Source organism: Orbicella faveolata, unplaced genomic scaffold, assembly GCF_042242905.1.
Source record: "Orbicella faveolata isolate gen_17 unplaced genomic scaffold, um_ofav_v1 contig_13, whole genome shotgun sequence".
NCBI classification, from domain to species: domain Eukaryota; kingdom Metazoa; phylum Cnidaria; class Anthozoa; order Scleractinia; family Merulinidae; genus Orbicella; species Orbicella faveolata.
In genome coordinates this window covers 26720001-26733892 of record NW_028301540.1, presented here as the reverse complement: position 1 = coordinate 26733892, position 13892 = coordinate 26720001, and the positions used below count along the sequence as shown (strand labels likewise).

Sequence of the window (13892 nt, the reverse complement as noted above, 5' to 3'; positions counted from 1 at the left end):
TCATGTCCCAGTATAGGCCTTTGTCATCCAAATAATCGTGTTTTGTTTTGAACTCCGGTATCTTACTCGATAGATCCTGTACAAACCTTTCATCACTTAAAAGAGAGTTATTTATCTTCCAAAAACCTGGGCCTCGTTGAACATACTCTTTTGATTGCAGGTGAAGAGGTATTGCAGAATGATCTGATATTGTTGAGGTGATGATTCCGGAATCTGTCGCAAACGCTGACAATTCTTTTGAAACCAGCCAATAATCTAGCCTGCATTGCACTTTCAACGAGTTATTGCGCCATGTGTATTGTGATGTTCTGGGGTGTTGTGATCTTCACACATCTTGGAGGTCAAAATTCGTGCACAAGTTTTTGATTTTGCTAATTACTGTCTTTTTCTCTCAGATAGGCTTTGGTAGATTGTGCTCGAAAAACAAGCTTATTATGCTTTTAGCAGTGCTCATATTTTTTAGAAATTATGCCAAAATTATGCTACTTTCTGAAAATTATGCTCTCTGTCACCGAAGTTATGCTACTTGGATTTTAAGGAAAATAAAGATCGCCAGTAGCTTAACTCTATCAATTTTGACTTTAATGAACATTCAGACAGTCCACCTTCCAGTCTTACAGTCTTCAGCATGGCAAATACGCATGTGCGCACCTCGAAAAGCCAAATGATATCCAAATCAACCATTTCTGGGTTCTGAATCCAGGTCAGAAAGTTACTTGTATATACTTGTTTTAGACGCCATCCAGGCAAAGCCCTCAGTTTAGTATAAAGACAACTATGCATGTTGTTAATCTCTCTGTTATCGGTTATTGTACTAAAGCATTACACAAGCCTGTAAATAGTCCACGAGAGCATGCTCTTGTGAATCATTGAACGATGAGTTAAGAATAGAGAATACTCGTTCAGCGGCTGCAGACGAGGGCTGCACCAGCAGAACCTTCATAACTGCAGAAGACCAATGGGGTAGGTTATCAGATTGTTGCCTCCACCACTTCACTTTATCTTCTTCGCATGCCATTATGACGTCTTGTGCGGTGGCAAGATAGTTGGGCATTTCCGTAACGAGGTCATTAATTACATCGTTACTGTCCAAGAACGGAAACTGCCGTAGAGCCTCCACATTTGCTGGTGTCGGCCGCAGCCACTGCACAGTTACCGGACACATTATTCGTGCAGCCTTGAATGTGCTCAACGTGTCGTGCAATTCCACATTAAATTTACGCAAAAACCACTCAATTGCAGGCTGGACACTCCTTTTGGCCTCCTGTTCCAATGCTGCAACATTCTGTGCGGGATCAGCGTCGACTATAGCTACAGCTACGGCATGGACATTGGGTAAATGTACATTCTGACATGCATTGCAAACTCCTTGTAATGTCTCAAAGCATGACAAAACAAGAGGGCCATCGCCCTCTAAAACGTAAGTGGCGTTAACAAATACTTCGCCAACATCAATGAGGGCTGCTAGTTCAAGCTTGAGACTGATCACCTTATTCAGATCTGCGAAGAAATCAGCCAACTGACGCGAGGTCTGAGGAGCAACCTTCTCTCTAACCATGTCATCTATAAATCGTTGTACATCACCAAATTGTTCCATAAGCTGCTTGTACACTTCCCATCGGGACCACCAGCGAGTTTCGGAGTAACTTTTCGGCTTACGTCCAGTCAGTTCCTTCCACATTAGTCCCGCTTTGTGGCTTTGCGAAAATAAGCGGATCCACAGATTGCCAAACTCTGTCAGATTGGGGATAACAAAATGATTACCGACATTGTCCAGAGTGTGAGAGAAGCAAACAACATTGAATGTCTTAGGGAATATAAACTGGATGCGATTTAACGCAGCTTGGTTTACGCTGGCCCCATCTCTCATTGCAGCTATCAGAGATTCTCCTCTCACACCGTACTCGATACTTAAACACTCGTTGAGCACTTGAGCAAGCTGGTCACCATTCACTGCCTTGGCACAAATATCGATTCTGATCAGTCGTTGAACGATATTCCAATCATCATCGACAAAACGGACCAGGATCACGATCGCTTCACCCTGTCTCGTGCTGCCATCATAAATGACAGATACGTCCCTTGTTGATACTCCTTGGCGAATTTCTGCTTTAATTCTCTCAATCTCCTGCTTGTATATTATCGTTACGTAATCCATCATGTTCGAACTGTGACTCAGCCGATAGCCTTGCCTTTCAAGAAGCGTTCGAAGTTTGTCCATCTTACGTATGGGTATTCCAGCCTTAAGAAACTCCTCTACCACCTGTAAACGGTATGCTCTCTCCTCGACTGGCAAGGTGCTATCCTTGTTGTGTTTTTCTTTACGAAGTGCTTCTTCGATCGTTTGATCTCGCTTTTTTGTCACTTTTAACTTCTCTTTGCCTGCGGCATGTTTTTTGGAAGCAAAGTGGTTTTTGAGAATGCTCTTTTTAGAGCTCAATATCTCCTTACACCCATTGCAAAACAGTTTTCCACCTCGAAGACACAAATTTTCCTCTGAAAATTCTTCGATTCGATCACGAAGACTCATATTCTTTGGATCTGAGTTACCTCTTTCCTTGTACTTTCCAGTATTACTTTTAGGAACACGTTCTCTAGAGATTGAAGCTCTCGGTACGGCACTGGGAGTGCTGGAAGTGCTGGGAGTTGAATCAGTGGATGTACTCGAGGACGACGCCATCTTTGATCTAAGGCCTGAGGGGCCGAGCCGCCGAGCCATAAGCGTGGTGGCCTGAGGAGAGTCTCAGCCTCTCAGATATGTACGGGGTGACCTAGCTAGAGTCTTCCAGACCTCGATATTTTCCAATAACAATACAGAAGTAAAGTACAAACTGAATTATTCTAGAACTATGATGGGTTTTTTTTTGTTTTCAAGGCATAAAAGCTCGGATTATGCTAGCAGTGCTAAACTGAAATAAAAGCTTTAAATTATGCTTGTTTTTCTAACTTATGCTAAAAATTATGCTAGCACAATCTACCAAAGCCTACTCTCAGTTGAAGTTCCGCCAATTTTATCCAAAGGTGCTAGAGCGCAATTGAAATCGCCTCCTAGAACAATTTGCATATCAGCGTGCCTCCTGAGTCACTGAGCTTTGAGAAGAATGTAATTTGACTGTTATTGTCATTTGGGCTGTAAATGTTACAAAACAAGAATGTAGACTCAAATATGGAAGCTTCTAGTAGTAAATATCTCCCGTTTTTGTCAGCTTCAGAGCTCCCTATGCGTACATCCAGTTTGGGGTTAAAGAGAATTGCGACACCTTTTGAATGATTTGTTCCGTGACTGTAAATGATGTTCCCTCCCCATTCAGATTTCCATATCGTTTCAACAGTTTGTGTTGAGTAAGTTTCTTGCAGGAATATTACGTCAAATTTATAATTATGAAGCCACCTAAACAACTGTCATCTTTTTCGTGCTTGGTTTAAACCTCTGGCTTTAAGTGAGCAAAAAGATGCTTTGAACGGGGTTGTCATATTCAAATCTTAATAAATTGGTTTGAATAAAATTGGAGAATTTTTGCGGTGATGACAAAGCCACCGGTGTAACTAGCATTAGAATTTGGGTATATAAATTATTATAAAATCTTCTGTAGTTGGCTGTAAGACGGAATCTTTTAAACGTAATTGGGTACTCGTTCTTGATATGTAAACGAAATGGACACTGAAAAATAAAACGAACCTAAACACAAATAAATGAAAAGGTGCCAGCATAAATTTATCAAATTTGTACACTTAAAGCCGCGAAAATTTAGGAAATTCTAGGGCAAAGCAATCAACGACGGCAAAGTTAGAATCTGGCACTTTTGACTACTTTACTAACAATTAGCAAAGGAGGCAAGGGAGTCTCAAGTATGCATATGACCTAAATGTAAACAACTCCCTTGAAAATGTGACAACTTACCTTGCAAGATGGATTCCCGAAGCTGTCTTGTGATTCAAATAAGATCAAAACTTTTGCATAGAAAGGAAACTTCTCAGTTTCAGGTCCACGGTAAATTTGACCATTAATTACAAGTCTGTCCACGTTGAACGAGGCTGAAGCCTTTTTCCTCTTGGCCTTTCTTAGCACTAGTAGTAGCGCCTTCCTCATTTCATCTATTTCCTTGGGATAGTCATCTGCGACGCCGATCTTTAACTCAGGGTCGATATTCTTCACGTGCTTAAATATACGGCCCTTATCTTTGTAAAAACTCAGCTTGGCTATAATAGGTTTTGGTCTATTCGTTGGTGTCCTTGCTGAACGTTTAGTTGGCATGCGGTGTTCTCTTTCGAATTGTAAATTCGCCACGTCTTCCTTCGGCATTTTGAGCTCGTTGACAAGAAGAAGTTTTACGATCCTCTCTGTTTCGTACGGGTTACTTTCAGTTTCTGCTTCTCGCACTCCAAAGAATTTAATGTTACTTCGCCTTGACTGAGCTTCAATTTTAATGTTGCGTATGGTCTGCATCTGGAGATCTTGCTGGACATATTGCAACATGTCTCTGGAGTTATTTAGTTCGGCTCTCGTTTCATTCTGGTTGTTTCGCAAATCGTTTACTTCGTCTGTCGCCCATTGTAATGATTTCTTTAGCTCTGTATTTTCTTCCTTTAGCTTCGCTAACTGGGTCTTAAGGTCTTCAATTAGAGGACAAAGAGTCAAGAGCTTGTCAAGCTTCTGATTAATTTCTTCAAAGCGAACAGCGCTTGTCTGGTCGTCGTCTTGGTCAACTTGGTCGCCATGTTGACCGCAAATCATGTCAGAATCGTTAGTTTCTTCGTCCGTTTTGGAGCTGCTTCCTCTTTGACGTTTCCTACTGCTTCCTCTTTTGGGCTCATTAGGTTTTCCACTATCTTCAGGCATTTCAATGATTAGCTTCGGGAACGTGGTCACTTGTTACTCCGCCATTTCGAGGAGCAACGAAAAACACGTCCGACCACTAGCCAGGCTAGATATAACTACGACAAAACAAGCAAACAAGCAAACTCTGAGAGATTACAGTCAGTATCAGACCAATATTCAAAATAAAGTTGGCCTGATGTTGTATTTTTGTGCTTGTTTGTTTGCAAACGCGGATAGAGAGGACTATATTTTGCCGTTTAATTGACATGAGGCAATAGTTTAAAAGGATCGTTTTTGTATAACTGCGGTCTTCATACGTGAGAAAACTTCAATGAGAAGTTAAAACGCAGGAAGCCGGAAATGCTAAGGAACACTACTCATAGCAAACAGACTTCCTGTGCAGATAAAACGTAAGATAATCAATGTCTGGCCATGAGGTGTTTGCGGTTGGCGGCTCCGACTAAAGACATATTGATATGAATTACGACAGTTCAACTGATACCGAAATTGTTTAGCGTCGACCGTTTATTGTGGGAATTCATATTTTTAAAAAGTTTTTAAAAAACTTTATTAGTACTAATAAATATTTTTTTTCCCAAAAACTTTACAAGGTTATTTATATATAATTTCAATAAAATTTAAATTTATATTGCTATATACTAATAAATTGCAAATTTTGCAAACAAGTAATTCACTTTTCGCTCTTTAAATATATTAGAATATTGTATTTATTATACTGATAAATAGAACTAATTGTGAAAAAGAAATCGTCTTTTTCGCCAGTTCAATTTACTAGTATAACTAAATTAATACAACTGTAAACGGCCGGGAAATCGGGGCAAAAAGAAATCGACTTTTTCGCCAGTTCAATTTACTAGTATAATTAAATTAATACAACTGTATCTTTCAACTTTAAAAAAAAGTACTTCGCTGAAGAACTTAACCTTTTGCTGTAATGAAAACAGCTTAAAACTGTCACGCATGATAAGAGCACAAATTAGGTCTGGTTTGTGAAAAAACAACCAGAAGAGTCTAGAGGACGTCATTTAACCACAGGATTTTCAGCTGAAAACCATTCACAATGGAAAACAGGTTATTTTTGTGATAAAACAGAAGGTTTAAAGTAGTGATAATGAATTCAAGTTACAATTTATTTGCAGTTTTTAGTTTTTCGTAAAGTTTTACAAATGTGGTATTTTAAATTTTCTCTCAACGGAATAGTGATTGTGATTAAACAATAGATAATGGTTTTGGCAGTGGTAAATCAATAGGAAGGTCCATTAAAAACAGGTATAAGGTTAAAACAACAAATTAATTTCCGGTGGGATAATTAGTGTTGCCAAATGTCTGTTATTTCAAGATAAGGTGTTCATTTCAGAGAGAATGTGAAAATACTGTTTGTTGTTTTCAAGTTTGCGTATGTTGTTGATGTACTTTAAACAACACCTTTCACTTTATCCGGAGAGAAGCAAGTTTATTCATTTCTTTGTAGCTTCTATGATCAGCAGAAAGAGTTTATTCGCCATCTTTGGTTTCGGAGAACTAGGAACTTATCCTTTGCGGTTGTCTCTTGCAATTTGTAGGATCCGCGGAGTGTCTTTAATTTCAGCGTTTAAAAGAAGATTTTTATTGTGGGTTGTGCTTTATGCAATATCGGATAAATTTGCGCCCACCGGCAAACTGATAATACGAACACATCATCTATACATACAACTTTAGATCTACAAGCAAGTTGCACACGCGATAGGTCAAGGGTCAACAATAAATTTACGTATTGGTGAGCGCTGTTTAGCCCGGACTTTTTGCTGTCTTAAGGTGAATTCAATTGAATGAGCACTGTCAGAGCAGTGTATGAGCACTGAAATATCTGAACTTCTCTGTGAAACATGAAATAAACTGTATTGGTGAAAGTCTGGATCCGCCACTGGATTTCTCTTGGGGACATCTATCACAATATTCTTTTACATTGTTTTATTTCATAAAAATTTGTAAGTCTCACGGCCGGTCATTTCGAAAAGTAAACAAAAGGGGAAAAGGTGAATTGCATTATTAAGTTCAAAGAGGAACAATTGAACAGAGGGAACAAGTAAGCTTGGACCGTCAAAACCCAACTACTACAAGCTACTTACAATACAGCTACTTCCCACACAGGTTTTATCTTACTTTTACTTTTAATTAAGCTTAACCATCAGCCTGTCTGTTTATGTTCCAATTTTCTTGGAAGAATTTTAGAAATAGCACGTACACTTCATCGCTTCTGCATGCATTGCATGCCGTTTATTTTTCGTAAGACATGAACACGCTCGAGGTTGGCTCATGGTTCGTACGCGAGTAGGTTCAATATTATTTTTACAGTATCAGCAAACACAAATCCAGATCTGGTCTGAGTTGTTCAAAAATTAAAGGTGATATTGTTTGTTTACCATTTACCCAAATTATTATACGTTGTAGTCGACATCTGTCTTCTCATAGGCTAAAAGCCTACAGTTACTCAACCTACAGATTATTCACTAATCTGCTATCCATAGGTTGCGCGCGCAACGCATGATTTCCAAGAGCGATGTCAAGTTCACAGACAGCGAAGTAAGAACATGGCTTCCCGAAAATAAACTGTGTTCGGTGCGATAATACGTTTGTCGTTATTTTCTTTAAAACAAGTTAGTGTTATGTTAGTGTTATCAGCATCAGTCTTCGGCGTCAGCTGATAACACTTACCTCGACCTTGATTATTCCGGATATATCACAAAAACCTCATCTAATAATTGCTGGTTTTCAGTGTCACGCAATTCAAAATAGATCAAAATAAAAATCAAAACCGGTCAATAGACCAAGTCCAGAATCTGGGAAATGAAAGAAGGTAAATATGAAAAGACTCTCGCAAAAATTCTTTTCACAGTAATTTTTCTTATGCGAGATGTGCAGAGAATTTTTTTACCCAAATTTATAGAGATTTGTATGGAGACGCCTTGCTGGTGCCCATCCGTATGGGCACCAACATGGCGGCCGGAGACCAACAGAAACATCTGTCACTGAGTTTTGCTACAAAAACGTGAATTTATCCCTCTAGAAACTCCAAAACATTAAAATAATACCTTAAGACACAAACTGTTCAGATAGCCAAGTTCCCCGAAAAAAGTCACTTTTTTAACCATCATGACAGCTCTCTAGTTCGTCATGTAAATGCCGTGTCACGCAAAAGCTTAGAAATTCAAGCGTAATGTATCAGAAAACCAACAACCGATTAGGAGCAAAAATTTGTATGAATCTAAGTTTTCAGCTGCTCTTATACATCATTTAAGTAAAATCTCAGGGAGATCAATAGTTTTGTAGTTCGAATTTTGGTGAAGTCATGTGAAAACCAGCTATTGTTTAAAATCAGGAAATTTCGGATGAAGTGTAAGTGAAGATTAATTTTGTGAAAACAGGATTTCTTTAAAGGTTGGCCAAAATTCCTAAAACGGAATTTCTGAATGGAAAATGTGCGTTCCATTCGCTAGCATTTACGAGTTCCAGGCCTTTTGGTTTGGATCGCCTTTATTCCTATCTTCCGAGAAAAAGTCATGGAAATGGAACGAGCGCATCCCCGTGGAAATTTCCATTCGGGATTTAACGCATCCCGTTTGTAAGGGCCAATTTCCAATTCCCTCGGTTTCAATAAGCAAGATTCACTCTAGTTCACTGACTTTAATTCGATTAACACTCCAATAAGACGCTCCTGTTTGCTTGTACATAATTCCATCAATCGTCCGCGTCTTTATCCGTCTTATCCGTCTTATCCGTCTTACTTCGAGTGAATCGCATACACAACTACAACGTTTGCCAACGTTCGTCATTACATGCACACTCGAAAAGATCACGTGACTTTAACGCGGGAGCTAAACCGCGGGAAAAATACATGAACAATACAGGGAACCCAGCAACACCGTTTACTACAACTATCGAGCGACCGGTTTTTCCGAGTAAATGGTAAACAACCATTGTCTCTAGATCTCTTCCCACTGCAAATGAGTTATCTTAAGGATAACATTGCGAGCAAGCACACCAACACGGCACTACGAACAAACAGTTTGACCTGCAGCAATTTCTTATCCCTTCTCGCAGCTTGCCGTAAGATTCATAAGCTCTAGCGGCCTCTTGTGGTTAGAATTTCTTCTTCTTGTGTTTCGAAAGTTCTTGCGGGTAAACCGCAAAAACGCGACATGTTTCGTTCTTGCGACGGCTTGCGTGTTCTTGCGGCGCAAGAACCTCTTACGTCACTTCTCGCGCGTGCATTACTTTAGGGCTGTACTCTAGTTTAAATTTCAGGTATAAAGGGATAAAAATATAACCCTTTCAGTTCGATGGGTTTTTTTTTAATTGTCGCTCAAATCCCTGGCTCTTACAAGGCAACGAGTTTCACAGAAAAGATGTGGTCACGAGTACACTTTATTGGGGAGTGTTTTGTATGAGGGAGTCACTAAACAAGACGAAGAAGAATCCGTTTAGTAAATACAGTATTTCGCTTACGTTTCTGGCTTCTCTGTTTGATCAATCCAGTGCAAGTACTTCTTCCTTGCTACAGTTTTCCATGTATTGCATCCTGCATGTGTAGCCGACTCCCTAATTGGACACAATAGAATTAGCTCAGAATCACGTACTAATTCGGTTTCCTGCTCAGGAACTTTCGGAAGGGGCAAAAAGGTGAATTGTTTGGCTGTTACATATATAATATGCATATAACAAGAGATCTTTGTCATGTGAGCAGTATAAATAAGATGCCTCTAGAGGAGAAAGTTAACTCACAGCGATTGATCTGGAGAAGCAAGGTGAAAAGATAGACGACTAAATGGAGTACAGGGGGATTCTTCTGGTAAGTGAAATTGCGAGTTCTTAAGTTAACAATATAAGATATATATCGCAAAGTTTTCTTAATTAAAGTCATTTATTGCATGAGTACAAACTGGAACTGAGAGGTTATGTGTATTTTTTCTATCATAGTTAACAAAGGGAACGACTCTGCACATCTTTTGTTTTATGTTCATAGACTTTGCGCGAGACAAAACTTTTGTCGATTAATCCACTCGAATACCAGCTCTTTATTTGGAGAACGGATATTTCTAAATAATTTGTCAGGACAAATTCAATTCACCCTTGGGCGGAACGCACTGAGTGTTTTTATAGTAATTTTTCTGTGAGAGCATGAAAACTGCAAAGAGAAATATTTTGCATCACTTTCAAATTAGAGTTAATTACGCAGTAAATTCGGTTGTTCCAGAATATCGATCAAGCCTACTTTTTTATACTATATAATTCTTTGATGTAACCTGTCTTCAAAATTTCTGACAATTGTCCTTGACCGATGGAAGGAAGTTCCCAGAGGCTTTTCGCTAGATAAAGACATTTTTTGTTTATCAACTGTGGGACTGATTGCGGCCACTGTTGGCCACTCTTTTTTCTGAAATGTCTAGATCGATGCAGTTGGTGTCTCAATGCCAAACCTGCCTTATGTTATCATCTGTTACCTAAAAATTACAAGCACTCATGACCACGCATGAAAAGAAGAGGAACTTCTTTTCAAATTAACTTACTGCTAAGCCTAATTGAAAATTCTGCTTATACAACCGCGATTTGCGCAAAAAAAAAAAAGAGAACTCGTAAAACGTAAAACGTTCCCTTGAATACTTAACGTATGTGGAATAATTGCAAACTTCAGTCGCAACACAAATATCGAACGAGAAAATTATGAAAGAGTACCTTTGTGAAGGTAAAAGGTTCAATCCAAAATGAAAATCTAACAAAGGAAGTTGTAGGAGGACATGCAGCTCTAATAAAAACGTGATAAACGGGTGAAAGAAAGAAACCTCTGAATTTATTCAGTGCTAAGTTGAAAAGAAACTGACTATTGGTTTTAAGAGTGATTTTCTGAGAGTGTAGAGAATCGGAAGACAGTCACGAAAAATCGATTTTTCTTTTATTTCGCCAAAACATACCTTTGGGTGAACTTATTCAGGGTAAAATAATTTAAGGTTCCAACGATATATTTTACGGTCAAATTTAAGAAAGTTCGAAATTTGCATATAATGGCGGTTTTCGCGGCTTAAAATGTTCAGAATTTCACGCTTCTTTACGAAAACAGCGGGGGCGTAAAAACAATCCTATGAAAACAAAACTTGGCTCAAATATTATTTCATTCTTATACTTTAAAATCGTGTAATAAGTTTCTCGAAGTTTTGTTTGTAGCTTTTTAACGAAGGGTATTTGTACAGCCGCCATTTGTGTCTCTAATGGCAAGGAACAAAAGGCTAACTTTGACTAGTATAAATGGCCTCTGCTATATGTTATTTGGTCAAAATATCTACATTTTAAGAAACCTTGGTTATTGTTTTTTTCACCCGAACAGCTACAGCTCTGGGAATTAAAATGTTCCCCGTCAGTAAAATAAAATGTTATGACATGTAAGCGAGTTCAATTTTATGCAAATCACAAGGTTATTCTTTGGAAGTCAACGGTTCAAAATAGGAAACAACGACTCACCGTTACTTGCCTTCCTTCTGCTGCTTTAGAGGCGATTTTAACTTCCCAGTGTCCTTGTGAGCTGTTCTGTAAAATATTTCCAGTAAAACAGCGAGCATAAACGGCCATAAAATTCGACAAGGTCGAAAATGTTTATATTTTGAGATGAGACACTGAGTGGCACACACAGTCCTGGCTGTTTTCATCGTCTTGCTCAGTCGAGAGTCCTTTAAAAATATGATAGAATAAACGCTTCAAACCGTAGTAAATTACTTTCTCATAACCATATGCCTCATTTCGACTCATGAGTAAACAAATCAGTCCCCATACGAGAATGGATTTAACGTTAAATCCGTGAGCCCCGATTACATTACATTGCACATTTTCCAGCGCAGGATTTTAGTCAAATCCTGCACGTATTTGTTGCGGGTGTTTTGTTGTTCACACCCTACAGTAGGAGCGTACTTTGTACTACCAATATTTAGTATGAAACAAGTTGCATCTTTGTATCTTGTAGTTTAATCCTGACGAAGTCTCACTAGCAGACGAAACCAGTCGATTAATAAACTCAGTTGTACAAGATCATTAGTTGCTGCTGCGTGCTGCCCACAAGTATTTTTACCAAGGCAGTGAGGCCTGGGTTTAAATTTCGGCTCCGTTTTTTTTCTTTTTTTTTTTTTTTTTTTCCACGTTCAGTCACAAATCGCCGTCTGGTCTCTAAAGCGCATGCGTCACCTGTGCATGCGTACAGCACATGGAATTGACAGAAGTTGTCGTCGTGAAAAGTTAGCACGGATTCCATGATTTCTAGGGCGATGAAATCACATACAAGCGAACATATCGTTCGAGGTAGACCAACACTAAAGGACGTTAAGCGTTTTCGGAACGGGTCGGTCTGCAAGCCTTACGAGAGAGCAATTTACGAGCGAACATTGGGAGTGAATTTTTCAAGAATCATGTTATACTAAATGAACCATCAACCGGGCCTAGCAACTCTTCAACTTGATAAAATGCATCTTCAGAAGCGTCATCGTATTTTTAGACGTGATCGTGAACCAAGCAGAATCCCAGCACGAACTCAAGAACGTCTGAGCAACAAAAGCAGAAAGGTCAGAGAATTTGTTTACGAATGTATCTGTTTGAGTACACCTAAATAAAACGCTCTGAGAAACTTCGTATGAACTCAATTAATTGACCTCGCTCCCAATGTGTGGCTTCATAGCTCAGTTGGTAGAGCATCGCACCGGTATCGCGGAGGTCACGGGTTCGAATCCCGTTGAAGCCCTGATTTTTCTTTTTTTCTTTTTTTTTTTTTTTTTCAGGCTTCTTCTTTCCAGTTGCTTAAATTGGAAAATTAACTGCGACGATCATTCTTCACTTTCATCTATAACCACAGTTCATATATGAAATATTTCATGTAAACTTTACATCATTTCATTCCTCACGGGAAGATATGAACTCAATTAATTGACCTCGCTCCCAATGTGTGGCTTCATAGCTCAGTTGGTAGAGCATCGCACCGGTATCGCGGAGGTCACGGGTTCGAATCCCGTTGAAGCCCTGATTTTTTTTTTTTTTTTCAGGCTTCTTCTTTCCAGTTGCTTAAATTGGAAAATTAACTGCGACGATCATTCTTCACTTTCATCTATAACCGCAGTTCATATATGAAACATTTCATATAAACTTTACATCAAAAAGTATTATTTTAATGTTTTACTTAAGTTCCTTGAGGGATAAATTCACGCTTTTGTAGCAAAACTCAGTGACAGATGTTTCTGCTGGTTTCCAGCCGCCATGTTGGTGCCCATACGGATGTGCACCAGCATGGCGTCTCCATACAAATCTCTATAAATTTGGGTAAAAAAATTCTCGGCATATCTCGCATAAGTAGAATTGCTGTGACCAGAATTTTGGCGAGAGTCTTTGCATATTTACCTTCTTTCATTTCCCAGATTCTGGACTTTATCTATTGACCGTTTTGATTTTGATTTTGATCTATTTTGAATTCGTGACACTGAAAATCAGCAATCAAGGCAACTGGGAGCTGGTCAGTTTGTGAGTTGAATATACCCGTAGATGGTGACACCTACATAGTTCACAAACTACAAACCTCCTGGTTCTTATTGACAGCTTTTGAAAGGAATGCGTAGGCCTTGATAAGAACACAAAAAAGTAACTCATCAAAAAGAAGTGAGAAGACACGAGGACGAAAAGTGAAATCAGTTAGACGTTGTTTACATTTTTCTTAATTAGCATACGACTTCCGTTAGAGAAGGTAGAATGCTCCAGATTGGGTTAGCTCGATCAAAAATAGAAACACTCATGATGCTAAAAAGGCAAATATAATTGGATAAGATGAGGCTTTAAATTACCTTCCCCACAAGTATGTGCAAAATATCACGCATGACTAACGCATTGTTTCAATGGTTCATCGCAATGTTCGAAATTTTACATTCCTTACATATCAGTCTTTTCAGTCATCCAAGATCAATTTGATTTTATGAGTTTAATAGTTTTATTTTCACATCATCGACTGGAAACTTCCTGCACTGTAAAATCATTCGGAAATGCGACTGCGATT

The 13892-nt window shown here is 38.9% G+C and overlaps 1 pseudogene; it reads right to left on the bottom strand.

Moving 5' to 3' along the window:
• Nucleotides 1-565: 565 nt before the first annotated feature.
• On the bottom strand, nt 566-3277 carry LOC149115824 (uncharacterized; annotated as a pseudogene).
• Between the last annotated feature and the right edge of the window lie 10615 nt (nt 3278-13892).